Raw genomic sequence first — 23,380 nt, forward strand, 5'->3', positions numbered from 1 at the left:
AATCAACACGCTCACAATAAGGTTTATATCTCATTTTCTCGAAGCAGTGATTTAAATAGGGGTATCTGAAGTACAATTCTACAGTGTCGTTACACTTCATATGAAAGGATTTGGCTGGAAATGGACTTTCTAGGTTTGCATGTCTAGCAGTACACAAACTACATAGTTAACAAACCACATTCATCAAAAAGCCTGTCACCTTTAAGTCATATGACAATAGCAATTAAAATTACCAGCATGATTGCATTTTTCTACAAATATCAACTAGATCATCGGTATGAACCGAAATTAAAGCACCTTACAATTCACACAATCACATAACAGTGCGTGAGAAAAAACATAACTGACACACTTGGGAAGGTTCTAGTGTTCTACTCAAAAGCAAGCTAAGAAAAATTGATCATAGTATCATACAAAAATATAAACATTGCAAGTCTCTTTTGGGAGAGCAGCAACTCTGTCTTACACTCTTAAAGAAACATGGCAACACGTACTTTCACAATCACGTACAGAGTAAGAAAGCGTGAAACTTTTGAAAGAAATATATACTTAGCTGTCATGCGCTCCCTAATAACTGAAATCAAACAATCTTTTGTAGTCACGCAACAAGGAGAGATAAAGCTAGCTCTCCGTGAAGATGCCTCTAACCCCAAAAACATCTGGAATGCCATAAACAATGAAATCCTTTATTCCAAATTGAACATATCAATTCCTCAGCAGACAGCAGTGGTCTCCTCGTGTATCACCAGCACCATTTGTTCCCTAATAACAAAATACAGGCCTAATCATTAGTTATTTGATTTATAGCCAAATATAAATTATAACCATAATTTTCATCATCCAGGCAGCATTTACACACCCATTGATTATAAGTTTATGACCATGAACTTTGAAGGAAACCCACAAAAGTACCCTCCAAGCAATACAAGACAATTAAAAACAAGCATCTTCCAAATAAAATCAACACAAACTTCTCTCCATCAACCAAACAAAGCTGTGGCACTTTGAGAGACTTATCTTCCTTAACTAGACTCACGACATCAATGAGTTAGCTGTATTTCAAGTGATGCAGCAACTGCATATCACCAGACTCTTCAATCTCTTTCCTCTGTCTAAGGAACAAAGCAAGGATACTCCATCCATATACATTTATTTTGTTTCTTTCATTGTGAAAGTTAAAATAAAAAAGCACATTATGCAATAAATGGCCTTAGCACTTAGCAGTACATAGAAAGTAACTTAGAAATAAATCACATACGAGGGCCCTGAAAACCAAGTTTACAAATATGAGCGCTAACTAACAGCCAAATAACATGCAGCCATTTGATTACCAAAAACACCAAAACAATGCAAGAGAAATGCAGCATAAGCAAAAAAATATGTTCTACACAAACTTCTCCATGACCAAGTAGCTACTTACTAACTTAGCTTTCTTCCAAAGCTTCAATATTCTAAACGAGGCGAGACAAGGCTCTCCATGAAGGTCCCAACAACATAAAATCCATCCAGGATGCCATGAACTACAACGTTCTTAAAAGCTTCTTCTTCTAAATTATAAATCACCAGTTTCTCATCATCCGTCTCCTCATCCTTCACAAGCACCACTGGTTCCTTTTCCAATAAGCATACAGGCCTGAACTCTGACTTCTCATGGTCAATGATCATAAATCTAGTCCAAGACTCTTCCACACCGTATTCTTTCATCACCAAACATCAGTTTCACAACTCCCACCCAAATAAAACATACAAAGACACCCTCCAAGCACCGCAAGATGATAAAACATGAACTTCTTCCTATCAACCGAACTAGGTGGTGCCACTTCGCGAAACCTTTCTTCCTCTAAATCAAGCAAGTCAATTAATACACCCACCAACAAAAGCCCCAGAAGTAAGATGACCAACAGCATGATCATGCGGAGAACTCTCAGCTCTCTTCCAAGTACCATTTCTAACAGAGTACACATTAACAAACATCTCAGTACAATCAGGTTCATGCTCATTATCAGTGTTATAATACGAAAGCGTAACAACCTTATAATCATCACAAACTGAATCATACCCAAGTCCATACATAGTGAAACTAGCATAAGGATCAAGAGCATACGGATAACTGGGCAACTTCTTAACTGCCCTCGTTATCGGGTTTACCAACAACATATTGCTTTCGTCGTCACAAACAAAAACTAACCCATCACAAGAACACGCATTTTTAAAAACGGTCGAACCAAAACGATGATCATCAAAACAGAGCTTGATAGCAAAAGTGGTAATTTCGTCGAACAGGTGGTGGGCATTATCCAAGTGGGTAGAATACAGGTAATGGGATTCCGCTGAAACAAGGATTAGCGATTGATCATGTTTAGGAAGATGTTTGGTTCGATAAAGGTGGGTTTTGATGGAGTGGGGTTGGGTTAGAAGAGATTTCCATGGTTTTGAAACACACCGAAATCGGCCAATGGATTTTGCAGGTAGTCGTGAAAGTATGTCAAATAAGATTTCTTCTTGATGGATCATCTTTGTGATTTGTGAAAACTGGTGGTAATCTCCCAAGTTCGATACGAATATATTTTAGATAACTGAATGAATCAAGAGTTTAACGTGAAGTACACAATCTTTGTCAGTTTTGATGGATTATCTATTGTAATCTTAACTGCTCACACTGAGCTTTAAAAAAAAAATTAAAAAAAAAAAAAAAAAAAAAAAAACCCTTAACTGCTCACACTGAGCTTTTTTTTGTAAAAAAAAAAAAAAAGGTTTCATAGCATATTTTCAGTTGGTTTTATCTTAAAAAAAAAATTTAAAAAGTTATTTGGTTTTTTAGTTATAAAAAAAATTAAAACTTCCCACAACTCACAACCCACAACCCACGTTTTGTTGGTTTTTTCTTCAAAAAACAAGTTATTTGAATTTTTTTTAAAATTGATCCATGTTTTCTTTATTGACAGTTGAAAAAAAAAAAATATATATATATATATATATATATATATATATATATATATATATATATATATATATATATATATATATTTTGATATAACATATTCATTCATGATTTCACGTAGTCCACATTCATCAAACTTTCTACAATTTTTTCTTTGTATTATAACTGTATACTCCAATTCCATCATCAAAAAAGGGAAAAAAATTCATAGTCCACATATACAAAAGTAACTCTATATCTTCAATCTTTTTATGCTTAAAACTCAACAATTATTTTTTTGAGGTTTAGTTACACTAGTACAAAATGTCTAATTGATTAATATAAGTTCCTACTTTGCTCTCAAAAAAAGTTACAACTGTACAAAATGTCTACACCATAATACCATATGCTCCTTTACTATATTTACATCCATATTCTCGAAAGTGGAATGTGAAAGCCCGCATTATCAGATTGTTTAACATTATACGAGACACGGTCGATAAATATGAAAACTGATTTTAATTGATGCTATAGTACGGTATCCATTATTGGTTGATAAATTTGACTTTTTCCAAAATGCCCTTCTCAATTTTCAAATCTACTAATTCACATTTTTTAAAAACACAATTTATTCACAATTTTTTAAAAATAAAACTTTATTTTGTTCTTTTTTTTTCCTCCCTCAAAAAAAAGTTGTTAACTGCTATAATTAAATATTAAATATTTTTGTTTCAAAAAAAAAATTAAATATTTTCTTAAATAACTACCCCTAATTCCAGGTTTCAAAAAAAAAAAAAAAAAAAAAAAAAAAAAAAAAAAAAAAAAACTACCCCTAATTCCTATTAAAAAAAAATCGAAAGTTGAGCGGATACCCCCTAAAGTTGGGCTTATTTAATAATAATCTAAAGTTGAGCTTATTTAAAGCGAATACGCGAAAGTTGGGATTATTATTGACAAATTTTCATATATATATCTTAGGAACAAAGATAAACTGGTTCAAAACAAAAAGGAACATTGATGATCTTTTAGTCATGGTTAATATTTATATTTTATCATCAAAAGTAAATTTTTGGAGTGATGTATGTGTTGTGGGGGTCTTGCACTAAATCTTGGAGTTTCAAGGTTCGTCCACTCTATGATCAAGAGTCTTAAGGGTTTTAAGGTTTGTCCACCCTTAGACTTGTAGTTCATTGCCTCATTTCACTAAGCACTAGATTACAAATTACTTATGTAATATCTGAGTGTTATGTATTGATCTCCTCTTATGCCCAATATGTTGCTTATCTTCATCTTTTGTTGGCTTTTCTTCCCTTCCTTTAGTGGGGGATTGATGGAAATAAAGAAAGGAAATTCAAAGGGTCACGATCAGGCGCGAAAAGAGTCGTAAAATTCTGGAGTTCTGCAGCCCGATCGGGCAAGCTCTGCCTGATCAGGCGCCCGACCGAGCGCGAGAAGAGTCGTAAAATTCTGGAGTTCCGTCGTCTGATCGAGCAAGCTCCGCCTGACCTGGCGCGAGAAGATGTCTGGAAAAAGGGAGTGTCCGCCCGATCGGGCGCGTGTTTGTCTGTTGGACGGACTCCAACGGTTCCCTTGGCCTGGATTCCTCTTCTTGTTTGATTTCTTATAACCCCCCATTTAAGAGGTTGATTATGGTGTTTTAATCACCATAATATTTCTGATTTCATTTCCTTGTTCATAGAAGATTCCTCCATGATCCTTCATCTTCTTCTATCATTCATTTCTATAAATTGGAGGATGTTTTCTGATTTTGATATACACAAGAAATACATATCAAACACAAGCTTGCTTAAACACATATATACTCTATTATAACACCCCCAAATCTCCCTCTACGGAAATACTAGTATAATACGTATAATTATACCGTAGAGATAGACTTAGGCGTATTACCGCCGCGTGATTACGCAATGCTACTCAAACTCACTAAATAAACCAATACTTTGCAGCGGAAACTTCAAAATTCTTCTTTATTAATAATAACTATAAATAGAAACCAATGTTATAAGTACTCAAAAATAGATACAAAGACCAAGATTCCTAACTTAGTGAAACCAATTCCGAGACTCCGATGCATCAATTATGGATTTCAACCTGAAAATAAGCAACACTGCTTACCATTACGGTAAATAGGGCGAACCAAAACAAATAAGAAGTACGGGTTAGCAAAATATGCTAAGTACGATAAGTGCAAGATAATGTAAATTCAATTTATTTGCAAACATGCTTTTAAAATCAATTCCAATAATTAATGTAACACCCCCAAATCTCCCTCTACGTAAATACTATATTTATACGTATACAAATACCGTAGAGATAGACTTGGGCGTATTACCGCCACGTGAAAACGTAAGGCTTAATTAATTACTCAAATTGCAGCGGAAAAATAACTAACTTTTATTAATAATAGGAGTAACCATAATAACTGTTTCAAAATAAACTAATAAAAACTTGTCCATAAATAAAATTAATTCCTAACTATGTGATCCCAATCCCGACTCTAGTATGCGCACGAACAACTTCACACCTGAAATCAAGACTGCTTACCAAAATAGTAAACAGGGCGAACCAAAACAAAAAGGAAAACAGATTAGCAAAAACGCTAAGTACGTGTAAGTGCAAGGCATGTAAATACTTTTATTAGACAAACATACTTTTGAAATAACCCATTAAATTTAATTGTCACAAGTCAATTTCCAAAATTAAACTTTCCAAAAATAATTAAACCTTCCAAGGGTAGTAATATTCATCAATAAAAGCTTTCCAAACCAATAGATTTTCAATTTATAAACTTCTCAATTTTTGATATATTCCTAAACCAATTTTCCTCACCTAAGTGTGCACACCCCCCAAGCAAGTTATATTATACTCGAGGAAAGACAAGATCATACAAAGCTCATGGTCTTACTTAACCAGTCCCGGGTAGAGGGACAATTAAAATACCAAATACTCAGGCCCATAATGAGCTGCAAATTAATTGAATCAAGTAATTTATAAATCAACAACTTTTATTAAATCGATCAATACTTTTAAAGATTAAACCGTTAAATCGTGAAATTATATATTTCAACTTATTATGAAAATCGTTAACTTAAAAATTCATACGTTTACTCAAACAATCATCCAAACAAACATTTACCAAAACACGCATTGCATCAAGGGCCTAGCCACCTATACGTACCTTGATCACGAGAACAATTAAGGTACGATCACTAAACTTGACCACGATCGAGGGACTCCTCCTACACAATTAAAATAACCTTAATTAATATAAGGTTAACAAAATTAACACAAAACTATAAATAATACTCCACTAGTGCATGAACTACCAAACTATTAACTTATAAACCAATCCTTTAAAATGATGATTCTTAGTACGTATAATTTGTACATTAAAACTATAACATTAATAAAAGTATAATAGTATTATCTTTAGGGTAGTAGTAAAAAAAAAAAAAAATAATAGTAGTATTATGGATACATAAAAAAAATCAAGTTACAATAAGTAGAAGGGTGCGTAGCACCTTAGCTTGCGGCAACGATATTAATATGGGTCAGCACAAGTTGTTGACGAGAGAAGGGTAGTGTATGGTTGGGAGAAATGGTGGTTTGGTTGAGCACAAGAAAGGAATAGAGGAGGGCTTGAGATTGAGAGTAGAGAAAAGAGTTTTCTAATTTTTGGTGTGAGGAATTTGTGAAGTGTTGAGGGTCTATTTATAGTGTTTAAGGGGTAGTAAGATAAAGTTAAAGGAGGGTTGAGATTAGCATGGGAACATGATAAATGTAAGTTTGTTAAATGAATATGAGTGAAATTTAGTCTAGGTTAATTCATGTGGGAAAATACAATGGAAATGATTAGGGATGGAAGTAGGGTAGATGCTAATATGGTTAAGATAAATTAAGAGAAATTAAGGGATTTAAGTTAAAATAGGATAATGATAACAATGGCTTCATAACTACTCAAAACTCACGGCCCTTTCATTTCATTTTTTTTTTCTAAATAAAAAACGAAAATCATTCTTAAATAAATAAAATAATTAGATTTGATAATTAAATCAAGTTAAAATATATAGATAATATCAAAACTAAGATTTGTTGTAATTCATGAGATAATAATTAAGCTAAAGTTGTTGAGTATTATTAAGATAAAATCCGAAAAATAAAATTAAAAACGGAATATAACGGTAATTAATAAAGTGTGGACCGACCAAGATCATAATTTAGAAATATTTAATTATTTCAATTAATTAAAGAAATTACTAATTAAGAAAATATTTCCAAAAATTAGGGGTATTACAATTAATCCAGTAATTCCAAACTCATGATTCAAAACCAATTCTCAATATTCAAATCCCAATAATCAATAAAACCAATTCCAATTATTTTAAAACCAATTTAACCAATTCCTCTCCCAAGTGTGCACACCCCCCAAGTTATTCTCCTTATGTTACAAGGCTATTCTTGAGAAAAGATCCGGTCATACAAAGTCCAAGGCCTTATCAATATACCAAATCCGCATAGTGGGATTACTAACATGCTTATAAAGCATAAATAATAAATTTAATTCAATGATTAAATAAATCCTCTTTAAATCCAACAATTCCAACCTTTAATAATAATAATTCAAATTCCCTTTTTTTTATAAATCCAACAAGCTTTCAAACCAATCCTTTTTAAACATGAATAATAAATTAATTAATCAAAACATGTTATAAAAAAATCAATACTCCAATTTAATTATTAAAACCAATCTTTTAAACATACTTTTATTTCATAAACCATAATTCAAGTCAATTTAATTCAATCACCATAAAATCATTCAAACATGCTCATTCAAATCAAACTTTTTTTTTCAAGGTATCTAACTACCTAACGTACCTTGATCCTTGCTTAGAAAAACACACAAAAGGAACCTCAAGATTCTTGATCGAACACACCCTACAAATAAATATAACCTTAATTAATATAAGGTTAAAAAATAATCACAATAATTAAATTAAAACCCCCCCAACTATATGTACATGAACCTTTTAAATTAATTTCATAAACATCATTAAAAATCTAATTTTATATAATTAAAACTACTCATAATAATTATTATAAATCCCCCATAATAATAATAATAATAATAATAATTGAATAAGAGAAGAGAAGAAGAAAAGATAAGAAACCAAGGAAAAGAGAAGAATTGGATTTTCGTTGGAAAGTATAGGCAGAACTTGCAGAGGCTATAACTCCTTCGATATAACTTTGAATTGGGTGATTCTTGAGCCTAACCTCAAGGATTTTTCGAGAGGAACAATCTTCTGTGAAACAACAATACCCCAAAAACTGACCAGAAGTGCCCGAAAATTGGCTTCAAAGATAAACGGGATGATTTGTGTAAAAAGAGGAGAAGAAAAGAAGAGAATTGGTGTGAAGAATGTGAGAGGTATGGAGGGTATTTATAGGCTAGCTCATGCAAGAATTATAGCAAGAGAATGTGGGAAGAATTATGGCAAGTATGGTTTAAGGGATTACTTGGAGAAGTGAGTAAAAGAATTAAGGAAAGTTTTGATATTAAAGAGATTGTGTATAATTGAATATGGAAGGTATGTTTGTCATGAAAAATATTAAGGAAATTGGAATTACTTGGGGAATAATTAAGAAGAATGGATGGCAAGAAAATATGATGATTGGATATTAAAGAGATGGAGAATTAGAATTAAGGAAAATAGGAGATTTTAAGGAAATAATTAAAAAAATATAATTTTACCAATTAAATTCCCCCAAAATATTTCATGAGGGCCGAAAATATGGAGCTTACCATAGCTCTAATTTTCAGATTCCTCTAGATATATTTAGGAATATTTTGCTCGGTTTTTAAGGAATAAAATAATTGTAAAAATAATATAGAATAATAATTAAATAATTAATTAATTAAATACCAATTATTTACCAATAAATAACCAAGAAAAATCAGATTTTCCATACATGGAAAATCCGAAAATCCTAGCTAGTTATTAGGTAATTTCGGCCATAATAATTAATTAATTTAAAAATTTATTTTGCTTTAATTAAAATATCCGAAATATGTAAATAATCCGGTTTTTAAAATAGGATAAATGGATAATAAATCTTATCCAAAATAATAATTTGTTTTTAAAATACTTTTGGCGCCAAAATTCAAATATCCTTTTGGCTCCAAGATTTAAATAGTAAGTTGAATTACTAAAATACCCTTTTTAGAAAATAATAATTAATTAATTAATTAATTAGGAAAATACGTATAAAAATACAGGGTATTACAGTCTACCCCCCTTAAAATAAGTTTCGACCCGAAACTTAGTCAAAAGAAACGAAAATCATTTTGAAATTATTGCTCGTGCACATCCTAACTTGACTCAAGACTCCAACTAAACTCAAATAAGACTCGAAATCACTCAAAAATGACTCGAAAAGTAGACGCGCGAAACTCTATCGCCTCTACCCCCCTTAAAAGGAGTTACGCCCCCGTAACTCGACCACTAACCTTAGGCAAACAGCTCTGGGTATCGTTTCCTCATATCAGCCTCAGCTTCCCATGTAGCCTCTTCAGTTTTTTGATTTGACCACAACACTTTCACAATGCTCACATCCTTGTTCCTTGTGCTCCTTACCTTAGAGTCAAGAATCTTTACTGGTCTTTCCTCGTAAGTCAAATTCTCATCCATCTCAATGGTTTCTGGTTGTAACACATGTGTCACGTCCGGAATATACTTTCGAATTTGGCTCACATGGAACACATTGTGAACCATTTCTAGCTCGTTAGGCAGATCCAACTTATAAGCCACTTTTCCCACTTTCTGGATGATCTCATAAGGCCCTATGTAATTTGGGCTCAGTTTTCCCTTCTTTCCGAACCTCATCACCCCTTTCATGGGTGAAATTTTCAACAAAACCTTCTCACCAACTTCATATTCTTCCTCCCTCCTTTTCAAATCAGCATAGCTTTTCTGTCGATCCTGGGCTGCTTTAATCTTTTCCTGGATTAGCTTGACCTGCTTCACCATATCTTCAATCATTTCTGGCCCAAAAACCATAGTCTCACCTATATCATTCCAACAAACTGGGCTTCTACACTTCCGACCATACAATGCTTCAAACGGTGTCATTCCAATGCTTGCATGGTAACTGTTGTTGTAAGAGAACTCTATCAAATCCAGGTGGTCTTCCCAAGACCCTTGATACTCCATCACACAGGCTCTCAACATGTCCTCCAATGTCTGAATCGTTCTTTCCGTTTGACCATCTGTCGCTGGGTGAAACGTTGTGCTCATTAGCAACTTAGTTCCCATTGCCTTATGCAAACTTTTCCAAAAGTTAGTCAAAAATCTTGAATCTCTATCCGAAATGATATCCGTGGGTACCCCATGGTACTTCACCACAAACTTCACGTATGCTCTTCCCAACTGATCCATGGTTCAAGTACTTCTCATGGGTATGAACGCTGCTGACTTCGTCAACCTGTCCACTATTACCCAAATAGTGTCATTCCCTGCCTTGGTCTTTGGCAAAGCTCCCACAAAATCCATAGAAATTGAATCCCATTTCCACTTGGGCACCTCCAAGGATTGGACCTTTCCTTGAAGCCTGCGATGCTCAATTTTCACCTTCTGACACGTCAAACACTTAGCCACAAATTCATCCACTTCTCTCTTCATATTGGGCCACCAAAAAGTCTTCTTCATGTCCTTATACAACTTATCCCCTCAGGATGCATTGAATAAGGAGAATTATGAGCTTCTTCCATCAATCTCTGTTTCAGATCTCCACGATTCTGCGGTACACACCATCTTCCCTTAAAATGAACACTTCCCTCATCACCAATGGTGAAATCCACCACTTCTCCTTCATCAATCTTCTTCTTTATTGCTTTTAACTTCTCATCTTCCAATTGACTTCCCTTATCTCATCATAAATGGATGGTTGAACCACCAAGGCATTCAACATCCTAGCCACTTCATCATGCCCCACTACCTCCAAATTCAACTTCTGAAATTCCACACACAACTGATCTGGTACTACCATCACATTCACCGTATGCTCTGACTTCCTACTCAAAGCATCTGCCACCACATTAGCTTTTCCCTCATGATATTGAATATCCAATGTATAATCACTCATATACTCCAACCATCGTCTCTGGCTCCCATTCAAGTGCGTCTGGGTGAAAATGTACTTCAAACTCTTATGGTTTGTGAAAATTCTACAAGTCACCCCATACAAGTAATGTCTCCAAATTTTCAAGGCAAACACTATTGCAGCTAACTCCAAATCGTGGGTTGGGTAATTCCCTTCGTGAACCTTCAACTGCCTCGAGGCATACGCAATCACTCTTCGATTTTGCATCAACACGCATCCCAATCCCAACTTCGACGCATCACTATACACGTCATATAGATCACTTCCATCCGGCAAAGCCATCACAGGTGCTGTGGTTAACCTTTCTTTCAAGATCTTAAATGCCTCCTCACACTCTGGAATCCATAAAAACTTATGCTCCTTTTTCATCAAACTTGTCATGGGCTTCGCGATCCTCGAAAAATCCTTCACAAACCTTCTGTAATAGCCTGCTAAACCTAGAAAAATCCTTACATCCGACACATTCTTTGGGGTTGGCCAATCACTCACAGCCCGAATCTTGCTTGGGTCCACTAAAATTCCATCCTTGGAAATCACATGGCCCAAAAATGCTACTTCCTCCAACCAAAACTCACACTTAGACAACTTGGCATACAACTGATGCTCCCTTAAACATAACAACACTTGTCTCAAATGTTCCTTATGCTCTTCTTCATCCTTTGAATAGACCAAAATATCATCAATAAACACTACCACAAACTTGTCCAAGTATTGGTCAAACCAAATGGCATAACTGTGAACTCATAGTGACCATAATGGGTCCTGAAAGCACTCTTTGCAATATCTTGCTCCACAATTCTCAACTGGTGATAACCCGATCTCAAATCTATCTTTGAAAATACTCCGGCTCCTTTCAACTGGCCAAACAAATCATCGATCCTTGGTAATGGATACTTATTCTTCACTGTTACCTTGTTCAACTCCCGATAATCAATACACAACCTCATACTTCCATCCTTCTTCTTCACAAACAATATTAGGGCTCCCCATGGTGATGAACTAGGCCTAATATAACCTTTCTCCAACAAATCATCCAACTGGGTCTTTAACTCCCTCAACTCAGCTGGAGCCATCCTATATGGAGCCTTAGAGATAGGTCCAGTTCCAGGCACTAGGTCAATAGTGAACTCAACATCCCTTACGGGCGGCATACCTGGAATCTCATCTGGAAACTCTTGTACAACAGGAATACCCTCTTTACCTTTCTTTTCCTCACTTTCAATCTCTTGAACACTACACAAAAACAAAGGGCAACCCTTCTTAACCAGCTTCTGTAGTTGCATTGCAGACACAATTCTTAACCCTGAGCTCTTCCCCTCCTTTTTATACACCACTTTGGTCTTACTTGGGCTAGACAAGGTGACCTTTTCAGCCGCACAATCAATCTTTGCTTCATACTTTCCCAACCAATCCATACCCAGAATTACATCAAAGTCATTCAAATCGAACTCGATTAAATCAGCCAGAAATTCTACCCCATAAATGGAAATAGGCACATTCAAAAACAATCTCGAACAACTCCTCACTTCCCCAGACGGGATAGACACATCTAGAGAAACTGACTCAGGACTCTTTAAACCGAGACTCCCAACTACTTTCTTAGAAATAAAAAAATGCGATGCCCCTAAATCAAACAAGACTCTCACAGGAGAAGAACTTATAAAGAAAACACCAATTACCACATCATTAGTAGACTCATCCTGATGGCTATTCATCACGAATACACGACCTTTTGGGGCACTTCCCACACCGCTACTGGTTTCCAGCCTTGGTTGTAGGTCCACTAGACTGAGGTAGTTTGCTAGGTGCACTAGACTCTTTCACCTTCCCAGACTTCACATTAGCTTCCTTCTTGAAACACTCGTACTCACGGTGTCCCAACTTCTGACAATAACGACAAGTTACTGGGATTCCCTCACAGTCCTTCCCTGGGTGGTCCTTCTCACACCGCTTGCAGAAATACCTCCTCTTGGGTTTCTCACCCCTTTGGTTCCAATTCCCTTTATGGTTACGACTGGCCTCCATTCCCCTTCCCAAAGTTTCCCTTGATGTCCCTCCTATCACCAGAATTCCCTTGGTAGTTCCCATTGGGCTTGAGCCTCTTTTCACCCCCGTGAAAAGAGTCCGTGTTCTTCTTTTTTTCTCTAACCTGCTCCATCTCTCTCCCCTTAATTCCGTACAGATGAGCTGCACGACCATAAAATTCATCCAGAGTCTCAAAGGTCACTCCCCCTAGCTTCCCTTGGAGGGTCAAGGTTAGCCCTTGCTCAAATCTTTGAGCTTTGATGGTTTCAGTAGGGACTACTTCTGGGGCAAACCTCATTAGCTCAATGAACTTGTTATAGTACTCACTGATTGACATGTTCCCCATTCTCAGGTTGGTAAACTCCATGCACTTCTTCTTTCTCAGGTAGGAAGGGTAAAACTTTTCTCTCAAGGCTTCCTTAAACTCATCCTACCCAAAGTTTGGTTTCTTCAACAGCTCATCTTTTATTTAGGGCCACCATAAATCAGCTTCTTCCCTCAAGTAGTAAACCCCATTGTTCACCCTCAGCTCACTTGGGCAATTGATAGCATCAAACAACTTGTCAAACTCCCTAATCCAGTTTTCAAGACTGGCAGGGTCCTCCTTTCCCAAGTAAACAGGCGCCTTAGCTGCAGCTACCCTCTTAAAGACTTCACTATAGGAATCAAGCTCGGGATTTCGGTGTTCCCTTTTCACCACTTTCGTGATGTTCTCAGTAATATGGGCTAACTGCTTAAGGACCTTCCCAACTTTGGAACCAGTGCGCTTACTCCTTAATTGATCCCTCATTCTTTGAGACATACTTCCTGGGTTTAATTATAACACTTTGAAAATCAAAACAAGTTTTATCATATAAGCATTTAATTCACTTAACAACATAGAGAAATTTCAAATAATTCATTTTATTTCATTAATAATTAATGAAAATACAACTTTGTCATTTAGGACAATTATTGAGACATTAAACAAAACCATAGTTCAAGAAATCAATTAATCAAATAACACTATGAGCATAACCATCTTCAATAGGATCATAATCCGGATCCTCACTTCTATTACTTGGTTCGGCCATAAGAGTTGGGTTATAACCACTATAGCTTGGAATAAGGCCTAATGAGCTTGACCCAGATTTACTTATATTTTTGTCCGGGCCAGGAGTGTAACTTGGGCTTTTTGTTGGGCTTACATCCCGACGAGGTTGGCTTGAAGAAGCTTTGGGGTTTTGGGCTCTTTCTTTTGCAGTTTGTGAATGAGTTCTAGGCCTTTTTGCACCATGGAAATGGACTTTTGGGCTAGGTTGTTCTGAAGATTCATAGCTTGGAGTTTGGCTAAGAGAACGGTAATGCTTGCTCCTACCAAGAGGTGGTATGGACTCATCACTAGATTCCACATACTCATGTCGCTTCTTTGGGTATGAAAAAGGTACTTGGGCATTTAAGAAGTACATTTGGTCATTAGGTCCAAAGGTTCGATCTTTTGGGATCGTGGGAATTTTCACAGCTTTCCTCCTAGGTTCATACTTGCACTCCACATAGTGCAAGTCCCTCTTAAGACTAGACATGGTTGCCAACCACTTCCCTTCATGATGATGCTTCTCATTACCGCCGCGTGATTACGCAAGGCTACTCAACTTACTAACAAACAATACTTTGCAGCGGAAACTTCAAAACTCTTCTTTATTAATAATAACTATAAATAGAACCCAATGTTATGAGTACTCAAAAATAGATACAAAGACCAAGATTCCTAACTTAGTGAAACCAATCCCGGGACTCCAATGCATCAATTATGGATTTCAACTTGAAAATAAGCAACACTGCTTACCATTACGGTAAATAGGGCGAACCAAAACAAATAAGAAGTACGGGTTAGCAAAATATGCTAAGTACGGTAAGTGCAAGATAATGTAAATTCAATTTATTTGCAAACATGCTTTTAAAATCAATTCCAATAATTAATCCAGTAATTCCAAACTCATGATTTAAAACCAATTCTCAATATTCAAATCCCAATAATCAATAAAACCAATTCCAATTATTTTAAAACCAATTAAACCAATTCCTCTCCCAAGTGTGCACACCCCCCAAGCTAGTCTCCTTATGTTACAAGGCTATTCTTTAGGAAAGACCTGGTCATACAAAGTCCAAGGCCTTATCAATATACCAAATCCGCATAGTGGGATTACTAACATGCTTATAAGGCATAAATAATAAATTTAATTCAATGATTAAATAAATCCTCTTTAAATCCAATAATTCCAACCTTTAATAATAATAATTCAAATTCCCTTTTTTTTATAAATCCAACAAGCTTTCAAAACCAATCCTTTTTAAACATGAATAATAAATTAATTAATCAAACATGTTATAAAAATCAATACTCCAATTTAATTATTAAAACCAATCCTTTAAACATACTTTTATTTCATAAACCATAATTCAAGTCAATTTAATTCAAGCAACATAAATCATTCAATCATGTTCATTCAAATCGATCACTTTCAAGGTATCTAGCCACCTAACGTACCTTGATCCTCGCTTAGCCAAAAACACTTCAAAAGAACTCTCAAGTAGCTTGATCAAAAACACCCTACAAATAAATATAACCTTAATTAATATAAGGTTAACAAATAATCACAACAATGAAATTAAACCCCCCCCCCCCAACTATATGTACATGAACCTTTTAAATTAATTTTCATAAACATCATTAAAAATCTAATTTTATATAATTAAAACTACTCATAATAATTTTTATAAATCCCCCATAATAATAATAATAATAATTGAATAAGAGAAGAGAAGAAGAAAAGATAAGAAACCAAGGAAAAGAGAAGAATTGGATTTTCGTTGGAAAGAATAGGCAGAACTTGCAGAGGCTATAACTCCTTTGATATAACTCCGAATTGGGTGATTCTTGAGCCTAACCTCAAGGATTTTTCGAGAGGAACAATCTTTTGTGAAACAGCAATACCCCCAAAAACTGACCAGAAGTGCCCGAAAATTGGCTTCAAAGATAAACGGGATGATTTGTGTAAAAAGAGGAGAAGAAAAGAAGAGAATTGGTGTGAAGAATGTGAGAGGTATGGAGGGGTATTTATAGGCTAGCTCATGCAAGAATTATAGCAAGAGAATGTGGGAAGAATTATGGCAAGTATGGTTTTAGGGGATTACTTGGAGAAGTGAGTAAAAGAATTAAGGAAAGTTTTGATATTAAAGAGATTGTGTATAATTGAATATGGAAGGTATGTTTGTCATGAAAAATATTAAGGAAATTGGAATTACTTGGGGAATAATTAAGAAGAATGGATGGCAAGAAAATATGATGATTGGATATTAAAGAGATGGAGAATTAGAATTAAGGAAAATAGGAGATTTTAAGGAAATAATTAAAAATACAAATTACCAAAATATTTTTCCCAAAATCTACATGGGATGGCCGAAATTTTTGAGCTTTCCCAAGCTCATATTTTCGGCCCTCCTATTTAGTACTTTAGGAAATTATTTTGCTAGTTTTAAGGAATTAAAATAATTGTGTAAATAATATTTATTGTAATAAATAATTAAATAATAAAATATCAAATATTCACCAAATAATTTAACTAATAAAAATCAGATTTTCACATAGGAAAATCCGAAATTTATTAGCCAAATAATTGGGATTTTTGGACTTATTAAAATAATAATAAAATATAGCTTTTGTCTTAATTAAAATATCCAAAATATATAAATAATCCGATTTTTAAAAATGGATAAGGGATAATAAATCTTATCCAAAATAATAATTTCTTTTAAATTCTGGACTTCTGCCGCCCGATCGGGCAAGCTCTGCCTGATCAGGCGCCCGACCGAGCGCGAGAAGAGTCGTAAAATTCTGGAGTTCCGCCGTCTGATCAGGCAAGCTTTGCCCGACCTGGCGCCCGACCGGGCGCGAGAAGACATCTGGAAAAGGGAGTGTCCGCCCAATCGGGCGCGTGTTTGTCTGTTGGACGGACTCCAACGGCTCCCTTGGCCTGGATTCCTCTTCTTGTTTGATTTCTTATAACCCCCCATTTAAGAGGTTGATTATGGTGTCTTAATCACCATAATATTTCTGATTTCATTTCCTTGTTCATAGAAGATTCCTCCATGATCTTTCATCTTCTTCTATCATTCATTTCTATAAATTGGAGGATGTTTTCTGATTTTGATATACACAAGAAATACATATCAACCACAAGCTTGCTTAAACACATATATACTCTATACTGGGCTCCAACCTTCCACTCAAAAGTGCCTTTGTGTAGAAGTGGTGTGTTAACCTTAGGGAACGTGCCGGCGAATACAATTGTGCACCCCGGTTGCCCCGGAATTTCGTTTTCAAGTCAGTGATTTGCATTACAACACACCGTACTCTTTCATTGTCATAAGATATCTTTTCGATCTTCTTATTTTAATTTCAATATAGCCTTGAAAATACTTCTTATATTACAACATCTAGCGTGCTGCCTATTAATACTTCGTACTGGTATAATTTATTAGGAATACATAAATTCTTTTCTTAAAAAAAAAAAAGGAATACATAAATTCTTGTTGAATTAAATTTTGGCTTATCAATTTGGATGTTCCAAAATATGAATTAATGTGTCAAAATCATTAATAAATCAGGTGGCATTTTCATAAATAAATCAACAATTATGGCATAATTCATTAATAAACTAAATCTGTTTATCAAATGACAAAACCGTTAATGAACTAATAAAATAGTGTAGTTAGCATGACATGTTCGTAATTATATAACCAACTCTTAGCCCATATTTACTAAAAATTGTTGATTTACTTACAATTTTTTTGAAAGAAAGCAGCGGATTTCATTAATTAAAGAAGATTAATTTTTGCCAAAGTTGATAAACTTTATGGAAAAGGACCAAGACATACAAATTCATCACATCCCCTAGCATCCCACCTTGCCAGGCTATGAGCTAGAGTATTACCCGATCGCTTAATATGAGAAAAAACAAAAGAACTAAAACTTAAAAAAGACTATTAATTCAGAAGGAAGACAGGAGAAAATCCTATTAATTTAGTTCTTTTTAATTATTATTTCTTTTTACAAATAATTTATTTAAATTTTGATTTACTATACTTTAATTTCTTAAGCTATTTGTCAAAAGAAATAATAATTACAAAGAACCAAAATTTTTAATTGGGTTGGTCTACCTTGTACAATTGTGGTTAACATGCCTAAAAAAGTACTGTACTAAGTAGTGTGAAATTGTGAATAATTGATGGGGCAAAAGAACAAGACGCTCGCTGGGCCAGTGAGGAAATAATTCAGACGTGAAAAGATGATGCAATTACTATCTTTATTTTTTCATATTAATCTGAATTTAATTGGCTTGAAATTTAAAAAGCGTATTATAAGTTTGCTCCCTTTGTTTTTTAAGTGACACATTATGATTTTTTTTTTTTTTTCATACGATTCACTTGTTAGATTTTTTTACAGCACAATATATTCATTTTGTTATAATTCGTATTTCCATAATATCAATACGTATCATAATTGTTTAACATAAACTCGATATCTGAATAGAATTGCTTGGCCTAAATTCTATGAACCCTTTTTGATAAATTACTGTTACTATTCATCAGTAATAATTTAGTATCACTAGTGTGAAAATAAAAAAGCAACTTTAAACATGGAAAAGCCGAAGCCCATTGAAAGTTTGCTCGCTGGGTCAGTGAGGAAATAATTGAGATGTGGAAAAGATGTGCAATTACTGTCTTTATTTTTTCAAATTAATCTGATTATAAATTGGTTTGATACTTGAAAGCCCATTGAAAGTTTGCTCCCTTCATTTTTCAAGTGATACATTCCAGTAATCTTTTGCACGATTCACTTGTTAGATTTTCATTTACTTATCTATTTAAAATTAATGTTATTATTGTACTACTACTAGTGTAATATGTTCATTTTGTTATAATGCATATGTTCATAATATCAATATGTATCATAAATTCATTATTGTTTCACAGATATTTATTGGGTTGGTTTAACCTATTAAAAGTGAACTGAAAGTTCAAAGAAATTACAACTTACTGAATACTGATAAAACTGTCAACATTCATCAGTATTATCACTAGAATGAAAATGGAAAAGCAACTTTATAAACATGGAAAAGTCGAAGAAATTACAAGTTACTGATAAAACTGTCACCATTCATCAATATCACTATTTACAAGTGTGAAAATGAAAAAGTAGAAGCAATTACAGCTTGCTTGAAAGTGACTTTATTGATTCAATAATTGAGATGTAAATTATATGAACCACTTATTGTAAGGATAATTGTTGATATACAATGGGATGGTCTTTATGTTCATCACCCCATTTTCACCATACCTTTTACTATCACTCTTCTCTTCTCCTTTTTCTCACACAAATTTCTGCAAATCAAATCAAAAATGGACGTTGGAACAATCCTTTCTGTTGCTCAAACTTTGTTGGCAGCGCTGGATTGTGATCAGCTTAATAAGATTTGCTCCACTGCTGACTACAAATCCAAACTCAATGAACTCCGTCTCACTGTCAAAAGAATCGAAGCCGTGTTCAGGGATGCTGAGGCCAAGCAAGAGCTGTCAGAACAAGAACAGCTCTATATTGAAGAACTCAAGGATGCTGTTTATGAAGCCGATGATCTCTTCGATGAGTTCGTCACTCTTGCTGAGCGGAAGCAGCTCACCCAGTGTATCAACGATCGTGTTCTTTCTGTTTTTACCAAGTTTGGTACTGCTTACAAAATGAGTCAGAAGGTTACGAAGATCAAGAATAAGCTGGATGCTATTGCTTATGATAAACGCTTCAGCTTGAGCATTGATCCTAAGCCTATTAAGAATCGAAGGCCTGAAACCTGTTCCTATGTGTATGAAGCTGATATCATTGGAAGAGAGATTGATTTGGAGAAGATTGTTGGTGTGTTGCTTGATTCTAATGTTCAACAAAATGTTTCTTTTCTTCCTATTGTGGGGATTGGTGGGTTGGGAAAAACAGCGCTTGCCCAACTTGTGTATAACGATGCGAGAATCACAACTGCATTTCCATTGAAGTTGTGGACTTGTGTTGCTGATGAAAATCAGGAGCTGTTGGATGTACGAGGGGTTCTCGATACGATTCTAGCTTCGGCCACAGGTAATAAGAAGATGAATGAGGATTTTACCATGGATGTGTTGCAAAGCAAACTTCGAGAAATTCTTGCTGGGAAAAAAATTCTTGCTTGTTTTGGATGATGTATGGACTGAAAATTATGAGCAATGGCAAAATTTGAAGCAATACTTGATGGGAGGTCTGAAAGGAAGTTGGATTGTGGTAACAACACGCTCACATCGAACTGCGGAAATCATAGGAGACGGTCTAAAGCATGAATTAGAAGGCTTGTCAAAGGAAGATTCATTGTGTTTACTTAAAAAAGTAGCATTTGGATCACAACACTCAAACCCTCCCGAAGACTTGGTCAAAATTGGTGAAGATATTGTAGTGGAATGTGCTTTTGTCCCTCTTGCAATTAGAGTGGTGGGAAGTCTTCTCTTTGGCCAAGAAAAACATAAGTGGCTGAAAATTCAAAAGTTGGGATTAGCGCAAATTAATAGACGCGAAAATAGCATCATACCTACATTGAAGCTGAGTTACTATCAACTTGAATCCCCATTGAGAAGTTGTTTCTGTTATTGTGCAGTGTTTCCTAAAGATTATGAGATGGAGAAGGATACATTGATAAGGCTGTGGATGGCACAGGGCTACATCCAGTTGAATGATGATCATCAAAGTCCGGAAGATCTCGGTGAGGATTATTTCTCGATCTTGTTGCAGAGATGTTTCTTCCAAGACGTGAAGGAAGACAAAGAGGGTAATATTGAATCATGTAAGATACACGATTTAATGCATGATCTTGCTCAACAAGTTGTGGGAAAGGAGATTTGCACAGCAGAAACCATGAATAGGGATGTAGACAAAAAAGTTCGTCAGCTCCCTCTTATTAATAAAGAATTCAAGATGGATCAGCTTTGTGTGGCTGCATTAGTAGGTTATTGTAAGTATTTGAGGGCATTGGACTTGCGTCGTTCAAGAATCAAGAGTTTGCCGGACTCAATAGGTGATCTGATACACTTGAGGTATCTAGGCCTCTCAGAAATTAAAGATCTAGAAGTTCTCCCAAGATCTATTACAAAACTATACAATCTCCAGACTTTAAACTTACGTTTCTGTAGAAGTTTGAAAGAATTACCAAAAGATTTGAGTAAACTGGTTAAGTTGAGGGTCTTGGATTTAAAATGTGGTTTTGACTACTATAAAAAGCTGAGGTGTATGCCAAGGGGCATGCGTAAGTTGAGTTGCCTTCACACTCTTAGTCAGTTTGTGTTGGGAGACATGAGTTCAAGTAAAAACAGCTTACTTGAAGGGCTGGAAGATCTAAAAGCTCTAAGTAAACTGAAAGGTTCGCTTCATATCATAGTTCGACATATGAAGACAGGTTATAAAACAAATGGTGGAAAGGAAGGTGGGTCCCTGGTGAACAAGGAACATTTGAAAGAAGTGATCATTGATTTCTTGACGAATGAAAGAAATGAGTATGAAGAAGCAGTGATGGAAGAGTTGCAGCCTCATTCTAATCTCAAGATATTTAGAATGAGTGGATATGAAGGTGTGAGAATGCCAAGTTGGGCAAGGGACAATTATAACTTGGCAACCTCTCTCCCTAATCTTGTTGATATATATTTTTATGAGTGTAAGAAATTGCAGCATTTGGGACAATTACGACTTCCTCAATTGAAAATATTTGAGTTGTATGATTGTCCAAACCTAACAGCTATATTGGAGTGTCCTGCATTGGAAGTGCTACGATTAAAGTCATTCAATGAAAGATTGAAAATAATAGCAAAATCAGGGGGAGAGGCCTCATCTTATGAAATTGGTCCCAATTTAAGGAAGGTTGAAATCGATAATGTGGCATGGCTTAATTCGCTGCCCATCAACTCTTTTCATGATTGTAAAGAATTGACAATTGGGGACAACAAGGTGGAAAGTTTGGGAGAAGCTATGGAGGTGTGTCAATTAATGGCTTCCCTGAAAAAGTTGACAATTAGAAGTTGCTCCAAATTGAAGAGTGTAGTACGTGGAGGTTTATGTATTGATGCTCAGGTTTTTCTCATGAAGGAAATGGTGTCCAGGAATCTTGTACTATATCTCAATCAACGACCCTAACTCGCTATTTTCTTGAAGACGGAGTTGCTACTAGCCAGCCATTCTCCCATCAGAAAATTGTATTAAAAAGTATAAACTGAGATTATACTTTTTAATACAAATGTTGGTGCAATCTTTTCATTTTTCTTCTTTTACGGGTAGATTGTAATATTGTATGAGATTATGTCATAAAGTTTTTCTCATGCACTCTTGTGTGATTATGAAACAGTTGAGATGCTGATGAATTTACTTTATAATTCTTCATACTAATGAATTCAGTCATTCTAGTAATTTGCTTCAAAGGGTAGGACTAACCCAACTCATTATTTGCTTGCTGTTATCGTTCTTACAACCTGAAGGTCCATGGGGTTCGTTTTGTTTCTGAACCAGTAGACCTCACACTGTTTCTGAAAAAAACTCATTGGATATGCAGCTGTGTTGTGTAATGTTTAAATCCACTAGTGAAATCGAGTCTCTGCGGCTTTTTTAGCCTATTGTGTTTTTATTTTTAAAATTTTTATTTTGATGAGAAGCACATTGCACACATAGTTTACTCATACTACTGGCAGTGACAGGTAAGCAACAATCCCTCCAAGTCTCAGAGATTTGGACTCTTATGAGGTTTCTTAAAAATATCTACATGGTATGAGCAGCTTCTTAAAGATGAAGTCAGGAGAAAATACTCAAACAAACAGTATAGGATCGTAAGGAGAAAACTATATACCACTAGTACACTACAACAAAGCATCCACAAACCCCGTCACTGGCCTTCAGGTCTTTCTACCCCTCTGTATAGCTGAGTTCCTTAGCCCACCCTATTAGGTAAAGTGATAGCACGAGTGCAGTACAGTAAATATATAAATTCATTAAATAAGCATAGCGCGAAAAGCAATTTATCAGCATTTTGCAACTATCCCAATCACAAAGACAATAAAGTGTGAGAAATACTTAGCTAACATACATAAAGGCTACCAAACATGGGCAAGCACTTAACATAAGAATCTTATTGCAAGGTTCTACTCAAAAGCGAGAAATTTTAA

At 35.0% G+C, this 23,380-nt stretch overlaps 1 protein-coding gene and 1 pseudogene across 2 annotated transcripts in view; both read right to left on the reverse strand.

The window, feature by feature from the left end:
- Nucleotides 1-23,380, reverse strand: part of LOC145591492 (protein KAKU4-like) — a 46,322-nt gene that overhangs the window by 12,097 nt on the left and 10,845 nt on the right. The window lies entirely within an intron of this gene.
- On the reverse strand, nt 642-2,514 carry LOC145590755 (F-box/kelch-repeat protein At3g06240-like; annotated as a pseudogene). The gene is made up of 2 exons (XR_014102146.1): nt 1,421-2,514; nt 642-762 (listed from the first exon to the last, which is right to left on the reverse strand). The product of XR_014102146.1 is annotated as an F-box/kelch-repeat protein At3g06240-like (transcript).

The sequence above is a fragment of the Chenopodium album genome, chromosome 18, assembly GCF_948465745.1.
Source record: "Chenopodium album chromosome 18, dcCheAlbu1.1, whole genome shotgun sequence".
Lineage (NCBI taxonomy): Eukaryota > Viridiplantae > Streptophyta > Magnoliopsida > Caryophyllales > Amaranthaceae > Chenopodium > Chenopodium album.